This window comes from Taudactylus pleione, unplaced genomic scaffold, assembly GCF_031769625.1.
Source record: "Taudactylus pleione unplaced genomic scaffold, aTauple2 ptg000282l, whole genome shotgun sequence".
In the NCBI taxonomy this organism is placed as follows: Eukaryota; Metazoa; Chordata; class Amphibia; order Anura; family Myobatrachidae; genus Taudactylus; species Taudactylus pleione.
The window spans coordinates 953,933-966,792 of record NW_028284684.1 but is presented as its reverse complement, the minus strand read 5'-3'; the positions used below and the strand labels follow the sequence as shown (position 1 = coordinate 966,792).

The following is a 12,860-nucleotide window of genomic DNA, read 5'->3' as shown; positions in this document are numbered from 1 at the left end:
AAAAAAAAACATTCTAAATAGACAGATATCTTTAACTGTTCCACGTAGCATACGAGGGGTGTGCAATAAGTTTCCGGATGTACAAAAAGTATTATATTTACAAACAAAAGTGAACATTAAATTTTTTCAAAGTATAAACCATAGGAGTCTATGCAAAGTTGTATGTGCTGAAACCACTTGGTGTAGCAGCTGGACCAGTCCGGAGCAAGTATGTATTCTACGTGCTGTTTGAAGGTTTCCACTGCAACTTCCGGTGACTCAGAACGAATCCCACACATATTGCGCTTGATTTGTGGGAACACAATGAAGCCGAAGGCGGCCAGGTCTGGACTGTACAGCAGATGACCAAGTTCCTGGACTTTTTTTTTTGTGAAGGCAGATATTTACTAGGTTAATCAGCCAGCAGGGCTGAGGGGCCGCGCAGCAGGCTATCTAATGAGGCTGGCGGTGGGCGTAGCTAAAAGGGCCAGGCAGTGTCTGTCAGTCGGCAGAGCTGTGTGGAGCTGGAGACGGCTGACTAATGAGGCTGGCGGTGGGTGGAGCTGAAAGGGCCTGCTTGACTGTGTCGGGGAGCCGGAGTTGGACTGTCAGTCAGCCTGCTGGTGTGAAAGGTCAGGCTGACTGGCTAGGATGGCGGCAGGTTGAGCTTAAGGGGCCGGACTGTGTCATTCAGCCAGGGGGGATGACAGGTTGGACTGAATGGTGAGTATGGTGGCAGGTGGAGCAGAGAGGAGCCGAGACTCTTGAAGTGGCAAGGGCAACACATAACTATAGAAGATGCCATTGTTATGGGGCCCTGATTGCATTGAGAGCCCAGTTTGCTGCAATGTCTTTCCCAGGTAGGCATGCATCTCCCATTTTTTTTTACCCTGCATTGTTTAACTCCATTTTAAATGTACTGCTCCTCAAAGTCTGAAGAGATAATTAGGACTGATTGCAGTCAGTGGCACCCAGCGCTGCAGGGGGGAGATGGTGTTATGGTAGATGACTGATTTAGCTCTGCCAGATGCACTCTCTCTCCATCTCTGAGCAGCAGCGCAGAAATCCAGGGAATTCTGTTCAGCCATTTCTCAGCTCTGACTAACCACCCAAGGTAAAACTTCTCTATCATTTGAGTGCAGTCCAGTCCTAATTACAAACATTATTTTGCATTGCACCTGTTTAACAGTTTTGTCTACCACCACTCTACTGGTGTGAAGTGTCATTTCTGTCTAGGGGGTAAAGTGAGAGTTTTTAGAAGTGAGTTTTAAAAGTGATGTTGCCCATAGCAACCGATCAGATTCTAAATAGTATCTTCTAGAAGGTGCTAGTTAAATGTTAAGAAGAATCTGATTGGTTGCTATGGGCAACATCACTTTTAAAACTCTCACTTTAGTAAATTTACCCCTTGGTCTCTATTGACTTGGTGAGTCCCAGGCATCTGAACATGTGCTGTCGATTCTGTGGCTTAGGTGGTGGCTGGATTCCTGTCCTGAATCTGTGGTCAAAGGGCACCAACAAATAGCCCTTTATCCGATGCTGATGGGGCTAATTCTCTTTTTGTTCCCTTATCGTATCCAATAATTTAGAATTTTGCTGAAAATTCACCTCTGATTTTTAATTTACACATACGTGCAATTTTTCCACATGTTCTCTCTCTAGATTTAAATGTTTTTGCTTCCGCTATTATTTCCGCTTGGCACCTTTACTTACTATTTTATTTCCCATGTCATCCCCCCTTCCCTATTTTCTCTGTCAGCTCCATCTCCCTTCTTTGTCCTTTATCAGGGTGTTTTGATCTCCTAATTACAGAGATTAAATAAGTTTCAAGACACATCCAAAATGATTTATAAGTGGGGAGCTGATTTCTTTAATATTACAGCTCAGAAGCATTATCTGATGATATCTTTATTTTTTTTCCATTTGGTTAATGTCCTCCTGGACAGACTGAGCCACCAACAAAGTTGTAATGCCAGAAATACTGGTACAGGTCACTGGTTGCTGTAGTGTGTCTATAACATTGCTAAAGTCATGTGCTGTCTAAAAAGTAATTTTGGAGATGTTGATAAGCCCAGGGGAGTGAGAATTTGTACACCTGTGGCAGAAGTCTAGGGACGTGTAGGGGAATTATTTTAGTCTGGGCTTCTGGTATAGTCTCCCCCCTTTAACCTGAACCATAACACCATTTTCTGCAGCCAAAGAAAAATGCTGTAAATTGTAAGATATTCAAGTATTAAACATCTTTTTCTGTATTTATCTATCTAGCTATTTATCATCTGTTACATATCTAAATGGGAATATCCACTACACGATTCACTCCATGTCGTTAATGTCATTAAGCACACACTGAACGATATATCGTTCAGTGCCAACACCCTCCCTCATCCCCGAACCTGCACAACCTGACGATAAGATAAGATTGGAAAGCAGGTTCGGGCGATGAGCGAAGTCATCTATGACCAGCGGGAGCGCGCATCGCTTGTCATTGACGGCATATCCACTGGACGATATAATGAATAATTGAACGATATTGTCTAGTGGATACGTGGCATAACTATGACATTGTCCGCCTACTTCTGTGACTTCACAAGTTGGCTGGTCTGATGAAAAAGTTGGTTGTGTGTGTGTGGAACACCATTTTAGTTGGACAGTTGGAAGAAAGTTGATTTGGTGTATGGTCATTTTTAGCCTTAGCTATCAACGATGTCTCCAGGTATAGTGATGCACTAACCCACCTAATTTGATGTTGGTTACGCCTACAGTTGATTTGGTGCTGTCCACTTGAGGCCACTTTGAGAAATTTTTCCAGGGCCACTTTTAGTTCCCAATCCGCCCCTGTGTACTAGATATCAGCAAATATGAATAAATAAAACATTTTAATTTTGACTCTAATTACAAACGACTCACTATATTATGGCAGGTATTCTTAATGTATATTCACTCAAATATGTCAAATATTGTGGAAAACACAAGAAACTTGATATTGGTAGTGGTACTGATAGAGTGCTGCTCCTTCAGATATTAGTGCGGAGCCCTTGTCCTGTGTATACAGTATCTAGTGTGCGCAAAGCTGAAGCGTCCCATCCTCTGTAATGTCCTATACAGGCCGTGTGGCATCTGCAGGCTCACTGACAATGCCAGATGCTTACAGGTGATACCCGGCTCGCCCAGTATTGGCCGCTAGCAGCAGGTACCCGAGCTAGATGGATGCCTTTGTCTGGCTGGGGGTCATTCTGCGCATGCGCGCTCTCTCCGGGCAGTCTGGCCTATCAGGGCACCCGTACAGCGGCTGTTGTCAGAGAACGGCTCCCGGCCTGGACACTGATGGGGGAGACAGGTGAGTGGGAAGCGAAGATGGGACCGGGACTTTGGGACGTGTCGGCAGCATGTTGTTTCTGGGCTTGGCTGCTGTCTGTGGTACGGGGCCTGTCCCTGCAGTTAGGCCTGCCCTCTCACGTAGCTGCGGGCCTGCACCGCCCCCTCCCGGCCCGTCTCCCTTGCTGTCAGTTCCCGTGCAGCGTAGCTGTCACCTGCCTGGAGATGGAGGATGCTCCCTAGTCTGCCTGTGTGCTCTCCGGTACATCCCCCTCAGCGATGGGTGACAGCTCTCCTCCCCTGTCCCGTTATACTGATCTCCGCTGTAATCACACTGACACCCCCGTATTACTGCGCCAGCCACTCATTTCCCCGCTTACGATACTGCTCCTAATTTCAGGTTCGCCCTGTGTGCTGCTACTAGTAATACTGTGTCCCACTTTCTTATGGTATCTGGCGATATCAGTCTGTCCTGATCCTGCTTTCTACCTGCCCTGTGTCCGCCTGTCATCTGTCATGTCTCCCTGCTGTATTATTACTATAATTGATGTTCTACCGCAGTGTTCCTCTACATTCCTACCCCTGATACCAGCCTGTCATGTCCCCCTATATTACAGCCCCTGATACCAGCCTGTCATGTCCCCCTATATTACAGCCCTTGATACCAGCCTGTCATATGCTCCTATATTACAGCCACTGATACCAGCCTGTCATATGCTCCTATATTATACTGATACCAGACTGTCATGTCCCCCTATATTACAGCCCCTGATACCAAACTGTCCTGTCCCCCTATATTACTGCCACTGATACCAGTCTGTCCTCCTATATTACTGCCACTGATACCAGACTGTCATATGCTCCTATATTACAGCCACTGATACCAGACTGTCATGTCCCCCTATATTACTGCCACTGATGCCAGACTGTCATGTACCCCTATATTACTGCCACTGATACCAGTCTGTCCCCCTATATTACTTCCACTGATACCAGACTGTCATGTCCCCCTATATTACTGCCACTGATACCAGACTGTCATGTCCCCCTATATTACTGCCACTGATACCAGACTGTCATGTACCCCTATATTACTGCCACTGATACCAGTCTGTCCCCCTATATTACTGCCACTGATACCAGTCTGTCATGTCCCCCTATATTACTGCCACTGATACCAGTCTGTCATGTCCCCCTATATTACTGCCACTGATACCAGTCTGTCATGTCCCCTATATTACTGCCACTGATACCAGTCTGTCCCCCTATATTACAGCCACTGATACCAGACTGTCATGTCCCCCTATATTACTGCCACTGATACCAGACTGTCATGTACCCCTATATTACTGCCACTGATACCAGTCTGTCCCCCTATATTACTGCCACTGATACCAGTCTGTCATGTCTCCCTATATTACTGCCACTGATACCAGTCTGTCATGTCCCCCTATATTACTGCCACTGATACCAGTCTGTCATGTCCCCCTATATTACTGCCACTGATACCAGACTGTCATGTCCCCCTATATTACTGCCACTGATACCAGACTGTCATGTCCCCCTATATTACTGCCACTGATACCAGACTGTCATGTCCCCCTATATTACTGCCACTGATACCAGACTGTCATGTCCCCCTATATTACTGCCACTGATACCAGACTGTCATGTCCCCCTATATTACTGCCACTGATACCAGACTGTCATGTCCCCCTATATTACTGCCACTGATACCAGTCTGTCCCCCTATATTACTGCCACTGATACCAGACTGTCATGTCCCCCTATATTACTGCCACTGATACCAGACTGTCATGTCCCCCTATATTACTGCCACTGATGCCAGACTGTCATGTCCCCCTATATTACTGCCACTGATACCAGTCTGTCCCCCTATATTACTTCCACTGATACCAGACTGTCATGTCCCCCTATATTACTGCTACCAGTCTCATGCTCTGCTTTCCTACTTCATTTTACTTGTATAATTTTAATTATTTTGTGTTTATTTTTGGGTGGTTTATTGTAAGTTTTGTTCTAGTTTCTGTGTCTAGTGCTTTGACTTGGTTTCCAGTGTTTATTGTCTGGCTCTGATGTATTTTATGTTATCTTATGTCTACACTGTTGCAACAATTGTGGAATATAAATGAAAGTTTGAAATCTTCTTAACTGTCTTAAAGTATTTTTTTTTAGTGTTTTGCTTTAAATGTTAATAGACTGTTGTAATACAAGCAACAATAGAAACATTACTATAGTGTGTAGGAACTAGAGATGATCGGTACGTTTTTACTCGCTTATATTCGGATTTCAAAATTGGCATCTTAATGTCTTTCTGGCTCTCGCGTGTTTTGAATAGCCAATAGGATAAATCCGACCTTGCACTAATGTGGCGAAAAGAACAGAGTCAAAACCAAACTGCACATTACTAGCAGGAACATATAGCACTCTATATATAGTCATAAACCACTAGCCCCAGTTTTCCAAGAGAATTGTCATTATAAAAAAAAAAAAATCAATGTCAAAAGCCAACAATGATTAACATTCAGCAGCTGTCATTACCTTTGCAGTCTGGAAACAAGTTAATAACGATTTTTGAACTATTTACATTATTATGATTTTTTTTAGGTAACAACTTAGGTGAAATGACAGACTGAAGGTTAAAACAAGTAGTAAAATGTCTGCCTTTGAGCTTATATAACAGCTGTACTCCTTTTCATGAGGTTGCACTCGCATCGAAGCATTCATATGATATATATTGTTTATTCAAGCAATGTTATTTGCAATTTCCAAGTTTATACTGAGATGGAAAAAGTCTGAGGAAATGTAACAGCTCCATCTAGTGGATTTGAGCTAAACATTTTTGTAACCAAATATCTGAGTCCTAAGTAGTTATTTCAATTCAATCTATGGGCTCGATTCAATTCAACGCGATGCTGAATAGCCCCGGGAGCTCCCTCCTATTCAATTCACCGCACTGTTTGGTCCGACTAAAGGATTTCTTCTCGCACCCCCCTGAGGGTGCGAGGAGAAATCAGACAAAAGTGCTGGGCGCGCGGCTGTTTTCCGGCTTAGCGCGGCACTAACAGCCTCGCCGCCAGCACTGTATTTGGAGAATGCCGGTTCTCACGACTAAACACCCATATTAAGTTGCGAGAACCGGCATTCTCCGACTTAACTGGGAACTGCCGGATCAAAGAGCGCGGTGAATTGAATAGCTCCAGGAGCTCCCTCCCGGGGCTATTTAGCATTGCGCTGAATTGAATAGAGACCTTTGTTGTTTATAAACTATTTTTATGTTATCCATCTTGAAAAATAACATTCAGCCAACATTGGAGCAAAGTGTTAATAAGTGAAAATTGGTTAGTGTGTGGCGATTTGGTTATTAGTGGTCAAACAATATTATCACTGAAGAAAATGAAGCTTTTAAACTTGACCATGCTTTGTATGACAAGAAGCTCAATGATAATTTAACTAACTGACAAACCATATGTGGCTAGCTTTTTCACAGAAATCATTAGCTATAGCTCATTAACCACCAAGACAATGATTTATTAAAATATATGCTGTGTGTGTATAAAATAATCAAATCCAAACCCTTATCCAGCACTTATGTATATGGAAATTTGCCTTCCCTCCTTATGTTGGAGTTCCTGTCTATATATGTATATATATTTGTGTGTGTGTAATGTACATAATATAACTAAATCAAAAATGTTAACCAAATAAATAACAGGACAAACATACAATTAATGGGGGAATACAATTAGCCGCGATAAAGCGATAAATTGTCGCGCATTAAGTTATCACAGCCATCGCACATTAATTATGCTTATCGCGTCTATGTGCTCTCCTTTTTTTCGTGTAATCCAATTGCAAAAGTCATGTTGCGGCATTCGCATAATATTTCTTGCTGGTTTTACCCACGATAAGTATAGGTGAAAATTAAAGAATCTGCCTGTACCCCCAGAAAAGGAAAAGTGATATAGGATAGCAATATAGAAGTGTATTAGTAGCCCTAATAAAAGTTTTTCGGGTTCTTAAATTGTGCCAAATGTCTGTTATAGGCATTTTTCTAAAAGAGTCAAATAATAAGCAAGTTTTTTCTTGGCAAAATAATGTTCTTAAATTGGGGTGAATAAAAATGCCTATAAGTAGCACTATTAGTGTTCACTCTAGCTCCGGTGGCAGGCAGGGCGCCGGAGCTAGAGAGGGCAACCTTATGCGCACGCCTTATGCGCGCGCCTGAAAAGGGGGCGTGGTCATGAAAAGGGGGCGTGTCTATAAGACACGTCCCCTTTTCGTCATACTTGGGGGCGTGCCCGGTGCTTACGGACACGCCGGGCAGCCCCCAAGCGCTGCAGAAAGGGAGAATAGATGCCGGGCGCATGCGCCCGGCGTCTGTTCTCCGGCGGTGACCGGGACACCACATGTTTCTCCACCCGTGGGACACTGCGTCCCGCGGGTGAGAACGGCACCCGCAGGCTGTGAGGGCAGGGCGCTTTTTGCTCTCCTCCTGGAGGGCAGGGTGCTTTTTGCCCTCCAGGAGGAGGGCAGGGCGCCGCGCCCCGCTAAAACAGCCTAGCGGGAACGCTAACTATTAAAACATGAGTAACACTTTTAAAAAATATTCAAAATACACCTCTAACACTCACCTGCAATCTTAAATACACCTGTCCCATTCATATAGCACCCCCATAAACCTGTACCGCATCAATTAACCCATTTTCCTACACTTTGCACATTTTCACCTCAAAAATTACCTGTCATTATTGGCCAAATTAAGCTAAGTACATTTTTTTTTACCTAATCATTAAGGAGGGTGTCCCAGTGATTCGGAACCGAGTCTTGACATTTTTACCTTAAAATAGGAATTTTCCCCAACTTTTTACCTGCTCAGGAGGTGGTGATAACTAATTTGCGTTGGATGCTAAATACTAAACCGTGGCTAATAGGATTGCGCAGTAAGTATTTAGTCGCACAACAAGCCATTTTTTGCGAAAAAGCGGCTTATCATGGCTAATTAAATTCCCCCCATAGTCTCTCAATCTTCTTTGAAGGTGAATACACTCTCCGTCTGGCGGGTGGCAACTGTAAATCAAAGATCCTATGGTTCGCATAGTTAGTAAATCTGGAAAAAAAATACAGCAAGTGCCATTTTCATTGTGATCCGAGGAAAAAGTCCCAAACTGCCAACGTACCATGTATGATGGCAAAAAACAACCCAAAAACACTTTTTTGCCTATATGAGCCTTTTTGACCTCTTCAGGTATATTTACATAGCCGGAGGACCAAACCAATTATAGGTTTCCATAGTTTCAAGTATATTAACCATAAGTGGAAATAGAGATAGCAAACTATGATGTAGTATATGTAAAACAAATTTATTACACACATACATCTACAGGTGTGTCCTTGCTCATCTAGCTTCAATACTCCATGCAACACAATATGCCTGCGTGAGTTATTTAATTGACTTACATCATTCCCATTGCTAAAAGTGTGTAAGATTTACCATCAGAAATAAAAATTTATAATTTTACACTTTTATTACAGTATTCAACTTTTGTGGCAAATGCCCATATTCAATTAGCCGCGAAAATTCGGTGACTTTTTGCCTGTTGTACTCTCCGCCGCATTCACCTGTTTGGGACGCGAAATCGCGGCATGTGCGTCCCCTCGATTCGCCCTATTCAATTGCAGAATAGGCAAAAATGCAAATAGGTGAATGCATAACAGGCGGAAAGTACTGAATAGAATTGGGGAATCAGTCTGTACCCCAAAATAAGACGTTCTAACACTGGAAATCATTACAGATATGTGCTATTAGCCCTAATAAACGTACTTTGTGTCCTTACATTTTCTTAAAAGATTTCTAGATGCTTTTATGTAAAAGTGGTGAAGAATGATAGAAAACAGTATTTCTACTTCAGGGTCCATAGGGTATCCACAGGATACCTTGGGGTATAGGTGTGACGTCAGTCGCTGGGCACCATAGAGTTAAGCTTTTCAGCCTCCCAGGATGCACTAGGGTCCCCCTCCTATACCCCGCCCCCGAGCCAAGGCACCCCAGTTTAGTTTGGTGCCCGGCCGGCGTCGGGTGCACCTGTCGGAGTGCGGGCTAGAAGAGCCCCTGAAGCTTTCTTCAGTGCAGCTGTGGCTGCACATCTGGATGTACAGCATGGACAGTCAGTCCTGACGTCCATGCTGTCTTCCCTACACCCCCGCCGGTACCAGAACGCCGGTACCGATCCGGGGATGCTGGTGAGCATCTGGGGTCACAGCTAGCGGTGACCCCAGATGTTCCGGACCATGGCCGGATCCAAGGGGGACAAAGGTAAGCAGCGGGGTCCCGCGGTGGGTCCCCGCTGGTCACATGGTCCTAAGTCCCCAGGCAGGGGGCTCCCTGGGGACTGGCTGCAGAGTGGAGCCAGGCGACCAACCTGCGCTTTCCACTACCCCCTGGGACAGCGGACCGCAGCAGAGCGGTAGCGCTGCGGCGTCCCAGGGGTTAAATGCATGCCAGGGGAGCGCGCCTTCCCTGTCTCACAGCCGGCGCCTCCCCCGCTGCACACAGCCCTCTCTGCATGCTGCCGACTGGTCCTGTGGCAGCGCTCCTCCCCCAGGCCAGCCTCCTCTCTGCTCCTCGGCGGCCATCTTCTCCAGAACGCATGGTGAACGCTGCTGGAAGCGCTGGACGGAAGCATCGTGGTCTGGGTCCCCCCGCATACCTCTCCTCCGCTGTGGCTCAGGTCTGTGTATGCAGCGCTGTGTCCTACCAGGCCCTGTGTCTGTGTAGTTGAGTGATCAGCGCTGTTAGTGCAGGAATTGTTATTTCTCTGCATTGTATGTGACTGTGCTAGCACTGCCTGTAACTTTTCTTCTCTAAACTGTCAGCTTTATTACTGTCCCTGTTCTTTCTGCTAAAGCCCTTGCGGTGCGGTGCTGCAGGGTGGTCTCTCGCCTATTTAATACTTAATTGGTGAGAGAGGTCACATACGTGGTGCCATCATGTCTGAAAGTGATTTTCCCCTCCGGTTACAGTGTACCACGTGCAAAGTACCGTTAGCGGAGGGGGAGGGTAGCGCGGAGGGCCTTTGCCGGCAGTGTTTGTCCATGGCGCGGCCTATTACGGTTACAGCACCGGTACAGGAGCCGCCCTGGGCTTGTTTCGCTCAGGCGTTAACAGCTTTAGTGGGCCAGTTAGCTCCGCAGCCCGCGTTTACTCCGATGGGTTTGTCCCAGCAGTCTGTGGTGTCGTCACCCATGCAGGGGTTCCCACGACAATTGGTGGTACCCCACAGTCTCCCTATTTCCCCGCTCCCGGGTTCTCAGGAGCCAGCGTGGGTGAACTCCCTGATGAGTTCTGTACAGCACTTGTCGGATGTGTTGCAAGGGGAGTCTGTGATGCGGCCTCATAAAACGCCGGTGGCGTCTCTGTCCGCTCCTTATGAGGATGACGAAGGGACATCTGATGATGGGGAGTTTCTGGATCCTTACGATCAGGAACCTCTCCATACTAAGGACGCTGATGCTAAGTCCAAAGTATATATTCCTGGACTTATTCGGGCGGTCCGCACAGCCTTGGTGATTGAGGACGAAGTTCCCCCAGCGGCTAAATCTAAGTATGCCTTTTTCAAAGATGTGAAGGGCGATGCCACAGTCTTTCCTCTTTCGGGTCAGTTGGTGGACCATTTAGAGGAGGCGTGGAAACAGCCTGGCAAGCGATACCAGCCGCAGAGACGCCTGCCGGTGGCTTATCCGTTCGCGGATAATTATTTTGCTAAGTGGGAATCCCCTCCACAGGTGGATTCTCACGTGACCCGTCTTGTCCGTAGTGCCACATTGCCGATGCCATCCATGTCCTCCCTTAAGGATGCTACGGACCGCAAGGTAGAAATCTGCCTGAAGTCCGCTTATTCCCTTGCAGGGGGGGCAGCACGGCCGGCTATGGCCATTTGCTGGGTTGCCAGAGCGATGGAGCGCTGGGCGGATTCATTAGAGGCTTCTTTTGAATCCGACTGTCCGGCCGAACAGGCGGAGTTGATTGGCAATCTCCGTGATTCGGCCACCTACATCAACGAGGCGGCTCTAGACATTAGTACTCTGGTGTCTAGAATTTCTTCAGCAGCGGTAGCTGCTCGTCGCACCTTGTGGCTGCGATCCTGGAAGGCGGACGCAGATTCCAAGAAAGGTCTGGAAGCGTTGCCGTTTACCGGAGAAGTTCTCTTCGGTCCGGATCTGGATAAGATTGTGGCCACGCTGGCGGCAGCCAAATCTGCTTGTCTCCCGTCGGCCGCTGCTCCTTCTGGTTCTGGACCATCGTCCTTTCGGTCATCTAGGGCCCAGGGCAGGCCCAAACCACAGTCGTTTCCTCGACAGGCTGGCCCTAAGAAATCGGTCAAGCCCCGGAAGCAGGCATGGAGTACCAGACGTCCGGCCCCCAAGCCAGATGACAAGCCTGCGGCCTGACGGTCCGGGCCTCCCTTTGGGGGATCCCAGGGTGGGAGGCCGCCTGCTACAGTTCGCCCAGTGTTGGTCGTAGTGGTCGTCGACCACTACGACAGACACTTGGGTTCTGGAGGTGGTTTCCCACGGATACGCCCTCTCCTTCCGGCACAGATCCCCGGCTCGCTTCTTCACCACGGGTCTACCATCAGACCGGAACAAGGCTACGGAGCTGCGGAAGGTATTGCACACTATGCTCCAGGCTGGAGTTATAGTGCCTGTTCCATTCTCCCAGAGGGGCCAGGGTTTCTATTCAAATCTATTTTTGGTACAGAAACCCAATGGGTCATATCGTCCGATTCTCAACCTCAAAGCACTCAACAAGTCTTTGCGGGTCCCGAAGTTTCGGATGGAGACCCTACGGTCCATCATTCTGGCGCTGGAACCTGGGGACTACATGGTGTCATTGGACATACAGGACGCTTACCTGCATGTCCCTATTCTTTTGCGCCATCAACAGTTCCTCAGGTTTGCAATCCGCAGCGACCACTTCCAGTTTCGGGCGTTACCTTTTGGCCTGGCAACAGCACCACGTGTTTTCACCAAGGTGATGGCGGTCATGGCGGCTTCTCTGCGGCTGCAGGGAGTCCGCATGTTGCCGTATTTGGACGACCTGTTATTGGTGGCAGGCTCTCCAGAGCTCCTGTTACGCCACTTGGACCTGACCATTGCACTGCTGCAACGGCACGGCTGGCTAATCAACTGGCAGAAGTCCACTCTAATCCCGTCTCGGAGGATTCTGCATCTTGGAGCCTTATTGGACTCGGGACAGCAAAGGATCTTCGTGACGGAGGACAAGATCTCTGCTTTACAGTCAAGGGTGCGCAGTTGCTTGCACAGCCGCCGGGTGTCCTTACACTCGGCGATGAGGTTACTGGGCTCCATGGTGTCGGTGTTCGACATGGTGGAATACGCCCAGTTTCACTCCAGACCTCTGCAGCACCTGATCCTGTCCAAGTGGAACGGGCTGCCTCAGTCTCTGAAGTCCCAGACGATTGTGCTCACCCCGGAGGTTCGCCTGTCCCTTGCGTGGTGGTTACAGACGATCCGTTCTGGGT

At 47.3% G+C, this 12,860-nt stretch overlaps 1 protein-coding gene across 3 annotated transcripts in view; it reads left to right on the top strand.

Annotated features, from left to right (window-relative positions):
- Positions 1 to 3,213: 3,213 nt before the first annotated feature.
- EP400 (E1A binding protein p400) overlaps positions 3,214 to 12,860 on the top strand; it is a 181,518-nt gene continuing 171,871 nt past the window's right edge. For all 3 annotated transcript variants that reach the window (XM_088482079.1, XM_088482077.1, XM_088482080.1), the window contains exon 1: positions 3,214 to 3,316. The gene's annotated coding sequence lies outside the window, so the exon portion shown is untranslated. The remainder of the gene's footprint in view (positions 3,317 to 12,860) is intronic.